This window comes from Crocuta crocuta, unplaced genomic scaffold (assembly GCF_008692635.1).
Source record: "Crocuta crocuta isolate KB4526 unplaced genomic scaffold, BGI_CrCroc_1.0 scaffold587, whole genome shotgun sequence".
NCBI classification, from domain to species: domain Eukaryota; kingdom Metazoa; phylum Chordata; class Mammalia; order Carnivora; family Hyaenidae; genus Crocuta; species Crocuta crocuta.
Window position 1 is genome coordinate 1,789,421 of NW_027532403.1, and position 11,941 is coordinate 1,801,361.

Consider the following 11,941-nt stretch of genomic DNA (forward strand, 5'->3'; position numbering starts at 1 on the left):
TCTCTCTCTCTCCTAGAAATAAAAAATATATATATATTAAAAAAAAGAGAAGAAAGAAATGAGAAGGCACAGTGTGCACGAGCTTGGGACAATAATTCCACTCCATAGTCTGACGAGAAGAGTGTGAATGGCAGATTTTAATTTTCTTGTCAGTGACAAACATGCAAAGGCAAGCGAACTCCGTGTTCCCAACTGCAGAGGCTCTCCAGCTTATTATACAACAGTCAGTATGGAGTCTGGGCATTTGACTGGTTCCTTACTCTTTCCTGTCCCGCCCTGACCTACCCCTGCCCTTCATGGACACTTGCGTTTTCTGAAATCATATGTCATCTGGGACAAATGCTGGATGTGATGCTTTTCTGACATGACACATGATATCCAAAGAGGGTTTCCTTTGCCCCGACAGACGTTGCACGAGAGTGCAGCTCATACATCTTCCCTTCTGCTGAGTAGTCCACACTCATGTTAGCATGTATGTATAACTGCACACACAGCCCCTAGTTCACAGCAGGAAGAACTCGATAGGCCTTCCCACCCTTGGACTTCAAAATGACTTTAGTGGAGCCATTCAACCACTCATGAGACGTGTGTTTCTATTGTATACCTGCTATCCAAATCCCCTCCCCCTCCCCGGGCCACTGCCTCAAACTAAGTCCGCAGGAATCTTCCAGACTTGTGTTTTTGTGTGGCAGGGGGAGTCTTCTGAGGTGTGTGTATGGTAGTGGAGTAAGGTTATATTTTAAATACCCTAGGCTGGGGCGCGTGGGTGGCTCAGTTGGTTAAGCATCTGACTTCAGCTCAGGTCATGATCTCATGGCTCATGAGTTTGAACCCTGCATAGGCCTCTTGGAGCCTGGAGCTTGCTTTGGAGTCTGTCTCCTATTTCCTCTGGCCCTCCCCCACTCATGATCTCTCTCTCTCAGAAATAAACAAACATTAAGATATTAAAAGTAAATAAACATCCTGGGCTTATCTTACACTTACTGGAGTTGTAGCCCACCTGGAAGCCACCTACGCACTCAAGAGTCCAACTACTCAAACTTATACTTCGTGATGCTCCCGATGCAGACAAGGATCTAGAGTATGGCTTCAGTTCATTTCTAGTGAGTTTGTTTCTAGTATTGAAGAGTGTCATAATATGCAACTGTAGCATAAAAATTATTTTGAGCTGTAGGCATTTGAGAATCAATAGAGGTAGGCAGGGGCTTTTATCTGTCCAACAGCAGAGCCCCCCAGAAGACCTCAACTGTCATCTTCATCTTCAGAACCAGGAAAGAATGATTCTTATCCCCTGCACGTGAGACCACCTGAGCAGACACTGTGACAAAACTACCATACGTGCCCTCTATTCTCCTAAGGGCCCATTTAGCTTTCCTAAATTACATTTGTTTTCCCCTAAGTATTCTTTCTCCCCTTCCCTTTTCCGCATATCAGCTCCTGATTCTAACTGCCCTTTTGAGTCATATTTTCCTGTGTGCTTCCCCATAAATGAATAGAAATTTGTCTTGGGCAAACTGGACAGACTGCAATAAGGTTCCGTCTTACTCCAGCTGGATAATGTGCAACTATGCCAGTACTGAAAAGAGTTTTCCCAGGACATAGTCCGTGTGGGGTCTTGATTTTTTCCTCTAAGGAGCTGGCAGAGGTTGAGGGCAAATAATAAAGTCCCAAGTTCAACTGCTTCTGGGCTGGGGACATGCATCACTCTGCGGGACGTTCACAGAATGTAGAACTAGACCAACATTCCATTCCGTTGCTCTCCCTCCCGGAAGCCCCTGGAGGTGTCTGCAATCAAAGAACTCCTGCTTCTTGCCTCTCTTGACAACTGTGTGTCTATCAGTGCACACACCAAAACCTCATATTTCAAAGAACACACTTTAAAATACACCAATATAGGGGCGCCTGGATGGCTCAGTCAGTTAAGTGTCCAACTTTGGCTCAGGTCATGATCTCATAGTTCGTGGGTTCAAGCCCCGATTCGGGCTCTGTGCTGATAGCTCAGAGCCTGGAGCCAGTCTTCAGATCCTGTGTCTCCCTCTCTCTCCGACCCTCCCCTGCTCATGCTGTTTCTCTCTGACTCTCAAAAATAAATAAAAAGCATTAAAAAAATTAAAAATAAAATAAAATACACCAACATAGAGAATCTGAATGTTGAAAATATCAGAGCAAACAAGAGGGAGAGCCAGAAGCAGGGCGGGAGGACACAGGGCTTGTAGACTTTGCTCAGGATCATGGATTGGGTTCCTAAGGAGAGTGGGAAATCACTAGGACTTACTTGCAGGGGAGCTGTCACATTAAAACTGTCACTCTGGTTGTGTCACCATCCGTCACCTCTCACTTGACTTAGTTCGAAGTAGGAAAAGTATCATGTGAACTAAGAGTTTACACTTAGACCTTCCACTGGTTGGGGTCATAAAAAGCACAGTCCCTGTTAGGACCTGTTTCTTTTACATGGGAAAGGAAGGTATATTTGTCAGGGTTTTCTGCAGGATAGCCCTGGACATACTTGCTTAATAAGAATCAGTGAGAGGGGCATCTGAATGGTTTAGTCGGTTAAGTGACCGACTTCAGATCAAGTCATGACCTCAAGGTTTGTGATTCGAGCCCCTCATCGGTCTGTCTGCTGTCAGCACAGAGCCTGCCTTGGATCCTCTGTCTCCCTCTCTCTCTGCCCCTCCCCTGCCCAATAAAAAAAAGTCACTGAGGAACCTTGCTTAAAGTACAGATTCCCAGGCACCCCTGCCCCCACGAACCACCAAAATGGGATCTCCAGAGAAGGAACCTGGGAACCTGTATTTTTAACCAACTTCATCGATCCCTACCATCAGGCAAGTTTGAGCAACATTGTCACAGGGGGTGGGCCAAAGCCACAGGGCCATTTCAGCAGATGGCCTGCTATTCCTGGTCTAAGATAGCACTGTCTCCTGTCTGAATTATACCAACAGACTCTTATTTATTGCTGCAGGCTTCTGCTTGGGTCCCCCTCCAGTGCCCCATCCTCAAAGTGGCCAGAGTGACCTATTTACTATGAAAGCTGGACCTTCCCACTCCCCCTACAAATACATCTTAATAGTTACTCACTTTTCTTAGGACTCCAATCCATGATCCTAGGTCCTCCAGCCTTGCCTCTTGCCCTCCCTTCTTGCTTGCTCAAGCCCGGTTTCACTGACCCTCCTCTGAGCTGTCTCATCTGGGTCCTCAGGTGGGAAGCCTTCCTGAGGCCACCATATATTACCCACCACTCCCCTTGACTCAGGTCTCTGAGTTGGTGATTCTTGCTCGCAGTCGGCCACAAGACCCACGACCCTGCCCAACCTTAGGAAATCAACACCAGCCAGCCTATCTTTGTTTGATATTTCCACAGCATCCTATACTTTCTTTCCCTCTGGGGCACTTGTCACAATTATAACTAACTAATAAAAATTAGCTGTATCATTACGTGTTTAAGGTCTATTTTTCCTCTCTAAAATTAAAGTCCCATGGGCCAGAGACTGTGTGTGACCTTTTCCCACTATATCCTTAATGTCTAGTCTAGAGCCTGGTACATAGTAGGTACTCGATAAATACTTTAAAAATAGAAGTCATACTTAGTAACCAGTGTAATAGCAGTTACCGCTATAAGTGATAGTGGTGCTTCCACTTTTATTTCTCCAGTCTTCACACCAGCATGGTAGTGTTATGATCTCCATTTTCAGAGAAGAGAATTGAGACTCAGGTCATAGGCTAATACTCCGGGCTACAGAGCACCTTTGCTGTATAGTCAGGACGAAATCTAAAGCTCATGCCCCTGGGGGCGCCTGGCTGGCTCAGTCAGTTAAGGACCTGACTTTAGCTCAGGTCATGATCTCAGGGTTCATGGAATCCAGCCCCACATGGGGCTCTGTTCTGATAGCTTGGAGCCTGGAGCCTGCTTCGGATTCTGTGTCTCCCTCTCTCTCCGCCCCTCCACCACTTGTGCTCTGTTTTTCTCAAAAATAAATAATTAAAAAAATTAAAAAATAAATAAAGCTCATGGGCCTATCATCCTGCCCAACTTCCTGAAGTGCTACATGATGCACAAGAGTTACCTATATTCTTCTCAAAAGTCTTTCCTTGCGTTCATTTTTATCTCCACAATGCTGATTTCCTGCTAATACAGGGTTAAGACAGCTCCTGGCCGGTTTGGCTGAGCCTGACAGCATCAGCTGTTTTTCCTGGAGAAAGTCTATGTTTGAGGGTCACGGTCAAACCGAAAAACCATTTTTAAAGCCATCATTGCGGCAGCGTTGGGCTGATGCATTAGCTCACTTTTATGGGGGGAAAAAAATCCAGAAATGTCAGTAAGTTAGTCCCGATCGGGGTGACACTGCAGGAATAGACGTGGGACACCGGCGTCCCGAGGCTTCTGGGCAGGCTGCCAAGACTCAGCCTCCCTGGGAACTGGCAGGCCCAGGAGCCACGTGGCTGCCAAGTGCTTGGCCAACAAGATTCCTTTCTTCCTGACGTGCCCCTGAGCCTGAGGCACACGGGGGCAGGCCAGGGACGGCCAAAGTTATATAATATGAGTGTTTAATTTTTAGCAATGGCAACAAAGCAGCGCCTAATTTGATGTTACAAGTTTGGTATTATAAACTTGTAAAAAGTATACTGAGGCTTTCACGACACTCTTATTTTTGTAGCCTGGCTCATGGTTTGCCTGCGGATAAGGGTCTGTGTGTGGTAGGTTCGGTAGCAGGGGGCGATGGCCACCGCAAAAGCCAGAGCGGTGCCTCCTCTGGGAAAGCAAAATGCCTTAAACGAGTTTTGACCTATGAAATGACAGGCCTCAGGAGGGGGTCTTAAATAGGAGGGGTCCTGAGACCGAACTGCTCTGCCTGGAAAAGGGGAAGGAATTCCCGCTCTGGACATGGGGGCTCAAAGAGAAAGGACAGGAGGGCAAAGAAGAGAGAGACGAGTGTCATGATGGGAAGCTGGGGCTTGAGTGGGAGAAAAGGTCTGGAAACCTTTTCATTTTTAAGTGGAAGAATGGGAAACAGAAGAACTATCTGGCACATACACCTGGCCGGATGTGGAAACCATGGGAACAGCGTTCAGCAAGATGGCCAGGCTGGAACAGCCCCTCTGACCACTCCTTGGGCTTCTCCCGAGATGTACAGAAGGGTCTGTAGACGATTCTCTAGATTTCGAGGGGGAGGGGAAACCCTGCTGACACCTGAGATGTGTCTGTAGGGTTTGTTCCCCATATCTGTCTGTTCTTGTCTCCACTTTTGCCAACTCATTTCTTTTTAGGGAAACTGTGGTAGAAGGAACAGGGATTTTAGAGATAGACTGACCTGAATTTGAAACTGAGCTCTATTTCAACTGCTTAATCTGTTTGAGGTGCAATGTTATTAGCTATAAAAGGGACCTCATGGGATGCCTGGGTGGCTCAGTCAGTTAAGCATCAACTTTGGCTCAGGTCATGATCTCCTGGTTCATGAGTTCAAGCCCCATACCGGGCTTATTGCTTTCAGTGAAGAGTCCACTTCAGGTCCTGTCTCTCTCTCTCTCAGCCCCTCCCTCACTCATGGGCGCTGGCTCTCTCTCTCTCAAAAATGAATACACATTTTTAAAAACGGATCTCACAGGATACAGGATTATATTAGTTAATTAATATTCAATTAATTTGAATAACTATATTCAAATTAAATAGCATATCACGCACGGTTTGAGCTCAGGGCCTGGAGTGGCTTGATTCCACCATTTGCTGGCTGTGTGAGGTCTGGCAAGTTATTCAACCTCCTCTTATGGAAAATAGGACAAATAGCAGATCTTTGGGAAGATCAAATGAGATAATCGAGTAAAGCAGTTGGCATAGTGCCTGACATTCCAGCAAGTATTTAATAAGTGCTAACCATTACTCTTGTTCTTATTATTACACATGTAAAATGTCTGGTCTTGGTAGAACCTTAATTAGACACTTGTGCTGTTCATTTTATAGAAATAAAGATCTGGCAATTCCCATGCTATCAACACCTCTTTTTCCCAGAAGAGTTAACTAGCAGAAAATCAACTGATTGCGTATCTCAGTGATGAAGGTTCGTAGAAGCCTTAAATATCTCTTCCCTTACTTTATCCTGGACAAAGACCTCTGGCTAAAAGGATTTAAAACAATGTTGATATATAAGTATGTTTTATTTGGGAAAAAAACACCATCAGTTCCAAGAAATATTCCTTATGATTTTCTTTGAATTTCAACAATCTCCTTGTAAATTGAATGCATAGTATTCTCCCTCCCTGCAGAGAGCATGCTCTAATTTAACATTCCTGTTTTCTCATATTTACATTTCTTTACGTAGTATCGCTTAAATTTGATGGTTAACTACCTTCCATTGCTATTTGCAGCATACATCCACATGCCAGAATTTTGAATGTCATACTAAATAAAGGGGTTTAGGGGCACAAGGTGGCCCAATCGATTGAGCATCTGACTTTGGCTCAAGTCATGATCTCATGGTTTATGATTTTGAGCCCCGCGTCGGTCTCTGTGCTGACAGCTCAGAGCCTGGAGCCTTCTTGGGATTCTGTGTTTCCCCCTCTCTTTGCCCCTCCCCTGCTTATGCCCTCTCTCTCTCTCAAAAATAATTAAACATTTAAAAAAATAAAAATAAATAAATAAAAGGGGTTTAAAAAACAGGTTCTGGAAAGGTAAGCTTTCCAGTCCTATGTCCCTGTGGAGCAGAAGTGTTTAGTGCTGATCATGAGGCTCCCTTTCAAGGTGTAGCACAGCCTGGTGGGACACTTAGGGCTTGGATGGTAGGGGACCTGGGTTCAAGTCGTGGCTCTGAGCTTATGCATGTGACCATGGTCAAATCATTTAATTTTTCTCTTTGGTCTCCTCACCTAAAATAGAGCAGCTGATTCTGGAAGGAGGGTAGGTAAATTATCTACATAGTCCTGACATATAATAAATGCTCTGTAAGTGCTGGTTCTTATTGCTTATTCGCTAGGATACTTTAGTGAATTATTTCAGTCTCCAAACCAGACTCTTTCCCACCCCTAGTTCAGGAAATAATTAAGTCTAGTAGTACTGAATCACTGGGAAGGATTGAGGGCTGGTGGCGGGTTGTATTCCCCAGCCACGAAAAGACACCACCCTGCACACTGTTGTAATCTTGAATTAAATGGTTCTGACTCTCCAGATAGTAGGGTCAGGGCTCCTGACTCCTCGGCAGACAGCTGCAACTTGGTGAAAGGTCTCAGATCTCTTCAGACATCTGAAACCTCTCTGACTGGGGCTGGATTCCAGTCTCCATGCCTCACTTTCTAGGGGGGACTTAGCGCCAGGCATTCATTTTCCTGAGCTTGTTTTTGTATATTCTGTAAAATTCAGATGACATAATCAATGTGAAATGATTTTTAAATTGGGAAACATTAGAAAAATCTGTTATTTGTAAGAAGTTGATACTAATGTTTATATAAATAAATGCTCAGGCTTTTCTAGATCTTGTTTTTTCTTCTATTTGTCATGACGTGGGCAATCTTAGGCTCCTCATTCTTTTCCCTTTACAGAAGTGTGACATTTGGGCAAAGTCCTATATCCAAGAAAGGCTGTATAATGCATATTAGTCAAATTTTTCTAGTTATTAGCCACACCAAATGATCTGAAGGTGGTAGGTAGGTAGGAGTTTTGGGGGAGATGACGATGTGAAGTTAAACTATCCAAGTGCTTTAATTTGGATGATTTCGTAGAGTGTAGAAAGGGCTTTATATCTGGTATCCGTGATTTCAAACTCAGAAATGAATGAAAATACACTTTCTCTCATTTCCAAATACCTGTCCCCCCAATAGATTCTCAATCCATTTTCTCTTGTACCTCAGTAAATACACCCAATAATTAGTGGAGGTTGAGGGAGAGAGTACATGCTGTTCCCCCTAGTCTAACTATACTCTTTCCTGGAGTGTTCTTAAGTTTGAGCAGAACTACTGCTCCATTTGCTGGGAAACCTTCTTTCAAATCCTGACCTTGGAGGTCACCAGGGCCCAGAGCCACCGTGGTTTCAGGGACACGCCCTAGGACTCCAGTCCACTCCTGGACAGGTCCCTGCTCTGCCTGCACCATGTTAGACAGTAATATATTGCCCTCCCTTTCTTCTATTTCTTCCTTCCCTTCCTTCCTGCCCTCATTCCTTTTTTTCTCCCTTCCTTCCTTCCTTCCTTCCTTCCTTCTTTCCTTCCTTCTGCTTTTCCTGTGTTAAATGTTACTGTATAGTCAAAGTCTCTTTTGTTCCAAACTCACTCATTCCTTTCTCTCACTCCCAGGAGAAACTCCTACCCTAAAGTCCAAGTCTGTCTTTACAGTCAGCTTTTATACTTTGCTTTATTCCTCACCCATAACAATGTAGTATTGCTTTGTGTTCAACTATATATCAATGTCATCATCCAAAACATATGATTCTGTAATTTTCTGTTTTTCCTCAGTGTTATGTTTTTGACACTTAGCCATGCTTTTACACGTAGATCTAGTGAATTAGTTTTAATTGCTATACAGGCTTCCATGGAATGGTTATACTACGATCCTATCTCATAGCAGCACTATACTGCAGTATATATACTATGCTATGTTACCCTACTTCTTCTATGGCTTTCTCTTTTTTAAAGTTTGAGAGTTTTACTATTTTATGTTTAGGTCATTAATCCATATGGAAGTTACTTTCCTATATGCTGTGAGGCAGAAATTTTATTTTTTTCTGCATGCGTGGCAGTTGTCCCTATATTTTTTTTCAGCTCTTTGATGCTACATATGACAAAACTGAGGTTCAGAGAGATGGAGTGACTTGGCCAAGATCACACAATGACCCAGCGGTGGGGTGGTGTCCGAGAATATATTTTTTTTCTCTATTTTTTTGACTTGACAAATGCAGATTTATTTTCATATCAGACGATTCTTTATGAATTAGCAAAATAAACACATTCAAAATTCAAATAACTGAATTTTAAAATTGAGGTATAACTGACATCTAACATTATATTAGTTTCAGGTGTATAGCATAATGATTCACCTATTTGTTTACATTGCAAAAGGATCACCACAATAAATCTAGTTAACGTCTGTCACCATATGTCATTGCAAAATTTTTTTCTTATGGTAAGAGTGTTTAAGATGTTCTCTTAGCAACATTTAAATGTACAACACAGAATTATAAGTTATACTCAGCATCCCATATATTACATCCACGTGACTAAGTTATTTTATAACTGGAGGTTTGTAACTTAATAATTTTACAACTGTGCCTTTATCACTTTCTTTTATATATAAAAGATTTTTATGTACAAGTTTATGTTCAGAAGCAAACTGATTTGCAAGTGTAGCAGACCCTCTGCTAAACTCTTGAGAATGTCCTCACTTGCTAAGAAAAGCCTGATTCAGGACTTAAAAAAACCATGACGATAATATGAAAGCACTTTTCTTCTGCTTGGGACCCATGAGCTCAAGAACTATTTAATATTTCTTCCTGATTTCCCCACAACACTTTCTCTGTGCATCATTATAGAATTTATTTTATGCTGAACTGGGCCATTCCAGTGGGCCGATTTTGTTCATATAGACTACAAATAGCTTGAGGGCAGGAGCCTCTATTTCCATCTTATTCTGGAGTCTTGTGTATGTTGTGTGCTAAAGTGTTTTTGACTTGAATAATGTGTGTGGATGGGGAAGATGGACAGAGAAAAATATAAAACAAATTTCACTTTCTGAACACACATAATTTTATGTTAACATAATTGTTAGAATTTGCTGTCAGTTCAATAAAAATGACTATAAAATGTACTATTACTATTCTTAAAAGAACTTACATAATTCATTTAATTTTTACTTTTTAAAAAAATTATTAAAAAAAAATTTTTTTTTGAGAGAGAGAGAGACAGACAGAGCATGAGTGGGGGAGGGGCAGAGAGACACAGAATGTGAAGCAGGCTCCAGGCTCTGAGCTGTCAGCACAGGGCCCCACACGGGGCTCAAACTCATGAACTGTGAGATCGTGACCTGAGCTGAAGTTGGATGTTTAACTAACTGAGACACCCAGATGCCTCTAATTCATTTACTTTAAAAAAAATCATTAAATTCATTAACACTCAGGCAAGTTTTTTCCACTGGTTTTCAAATATGTGGGCCTTTCTGGGTCAAATATTTTGTTGAGAGTTTATTTTAATTGAAATAAAAATCTTTATATTAATTGGCACATGGATTTTTGATTTCATCAAACACATTCCTTGGGCTTCCTGGGAAAACTTGCTAGTTGCCTTTCTAAGGTTTTGTTCTAATTCTTGTGTTATTTGGATTTGGGACTTGTAGAAACATTTAGTTTTCTTATCTGTTTGCTTTTCAATACTGGTTTCTTAAAACAAGAGGACATTATTTGAGAAAAAAGATGTGTATATAAAGGAAATACATTTCAGATAAGTGAATTAGGTCCAGGGTCACTGACAAAATTAGAAGGACTCACAGCTGTGTTTATCTATTCATGTGGGTTTATAAGGAAACTGATTCAAGGGCATTTAAGGATACATCCCTTTTCTGGGCATTCAGGGTCTGCCCTCTATTGGTGAGCCGTGCTAGAAAAATGTCTTTATCCTTCAAATCCTGCACTAAGTTGAAATACATTTTACTAATCAGGCATAGTCTTTATGGGAAGTTGGGTTTGAATAAAGTAGAAAACCTCTTTAAAAACTCAAAATTGGATTTACTTTTTTCTTAGTCTGGGACTTGTTAAAATAAGAGAAAGGATTGGGGCAATGCTAAAAAGAACCAGACGTATTATGGGAAATTATCAGTTTTACGTTTAGAAGAATATCTACTTTGAACTCTTGAATCAAATGAGTGGTTGGACACCTTTACTGAGGGAGGAGTAATGTCCACTCCATTTTCCTGTGTGTGTCTAATACACTACACTTCACATAAATATGTCTGGACCCGTTATGCACACACAGTTCTTCCCTAACAGTAAGTCTAGTGCTCTTGTTATCAGTGAGACTCTAAATATTTTGAGTTACAAAATTATTTAGTTCATTGCAGAAAATCACCAATTTAATGGTTTCTAATTTACACTGAAAGTTATATATATATGTATATATAAGTATACATATAGTTACATAGTATAACTTCATTAAAAATTTAAAGTTTCATTGGTTTATTAAACAAAAATAACAGTGCAAAAATATTAAGATTATATACTACTTTGCCTTCTTTTTACTTCTTACGTGATTTTTTTTGCATTAAAAAATTTAATATATATAAAAAGTCTTGGAAGAGGAAAACATATTTTGACATATTACTCTTAGGGAGTGTAAATGCTACATGATGGGTCCAGAAACCAAACTGGGTTTACACAGACATTTTCATGGTTGAAAAACTGTCTTTGGTGATTACTATGCAAAGTTGTGAGTTGTTTATCTCTTTGTCCCAGTTGTTGGCTTGTAGACTTTGGCAGAGTCTGAAGTAGAAGTAAATTCCTGTGTCAGCTACGCAAGAATCTGTTCTTAATAAACAACCTCATAGGTTACCAAAAGTAAAGCGTCTTTATTATGAAACTCCCTCTTTTTTAAAAAAAACATGGAGCAAGTAAATAAATAAAACTCGAAAAATAAAAATTAAAAAATAAAATGCATGGAGCAGAAACAATGTGCTCGATGCCAAACCTTTATTTTTAGCGTGTCCATGTCGCTCACAGAACATTACTCTGACTTTCACAGTAGTTTGCTGCGCACCATGATTTTCGGGCTATAAAAAGCCAAGCTCCCAGGGTGATACCTGTTATACTTGGGTTCAACTTATCTTTTTTCTGTTCTATCTCCCTGTTATGAGAGAATTCTGTTCCCCCTAAAAGATGTTGAGGCCTGGTCCCCAGTACTTGTGAATGTGATTTTATTTGGAACCAGTCTTTGCAGATGATTAGGTTATGACGAGGGCATTACGATGGGCCCT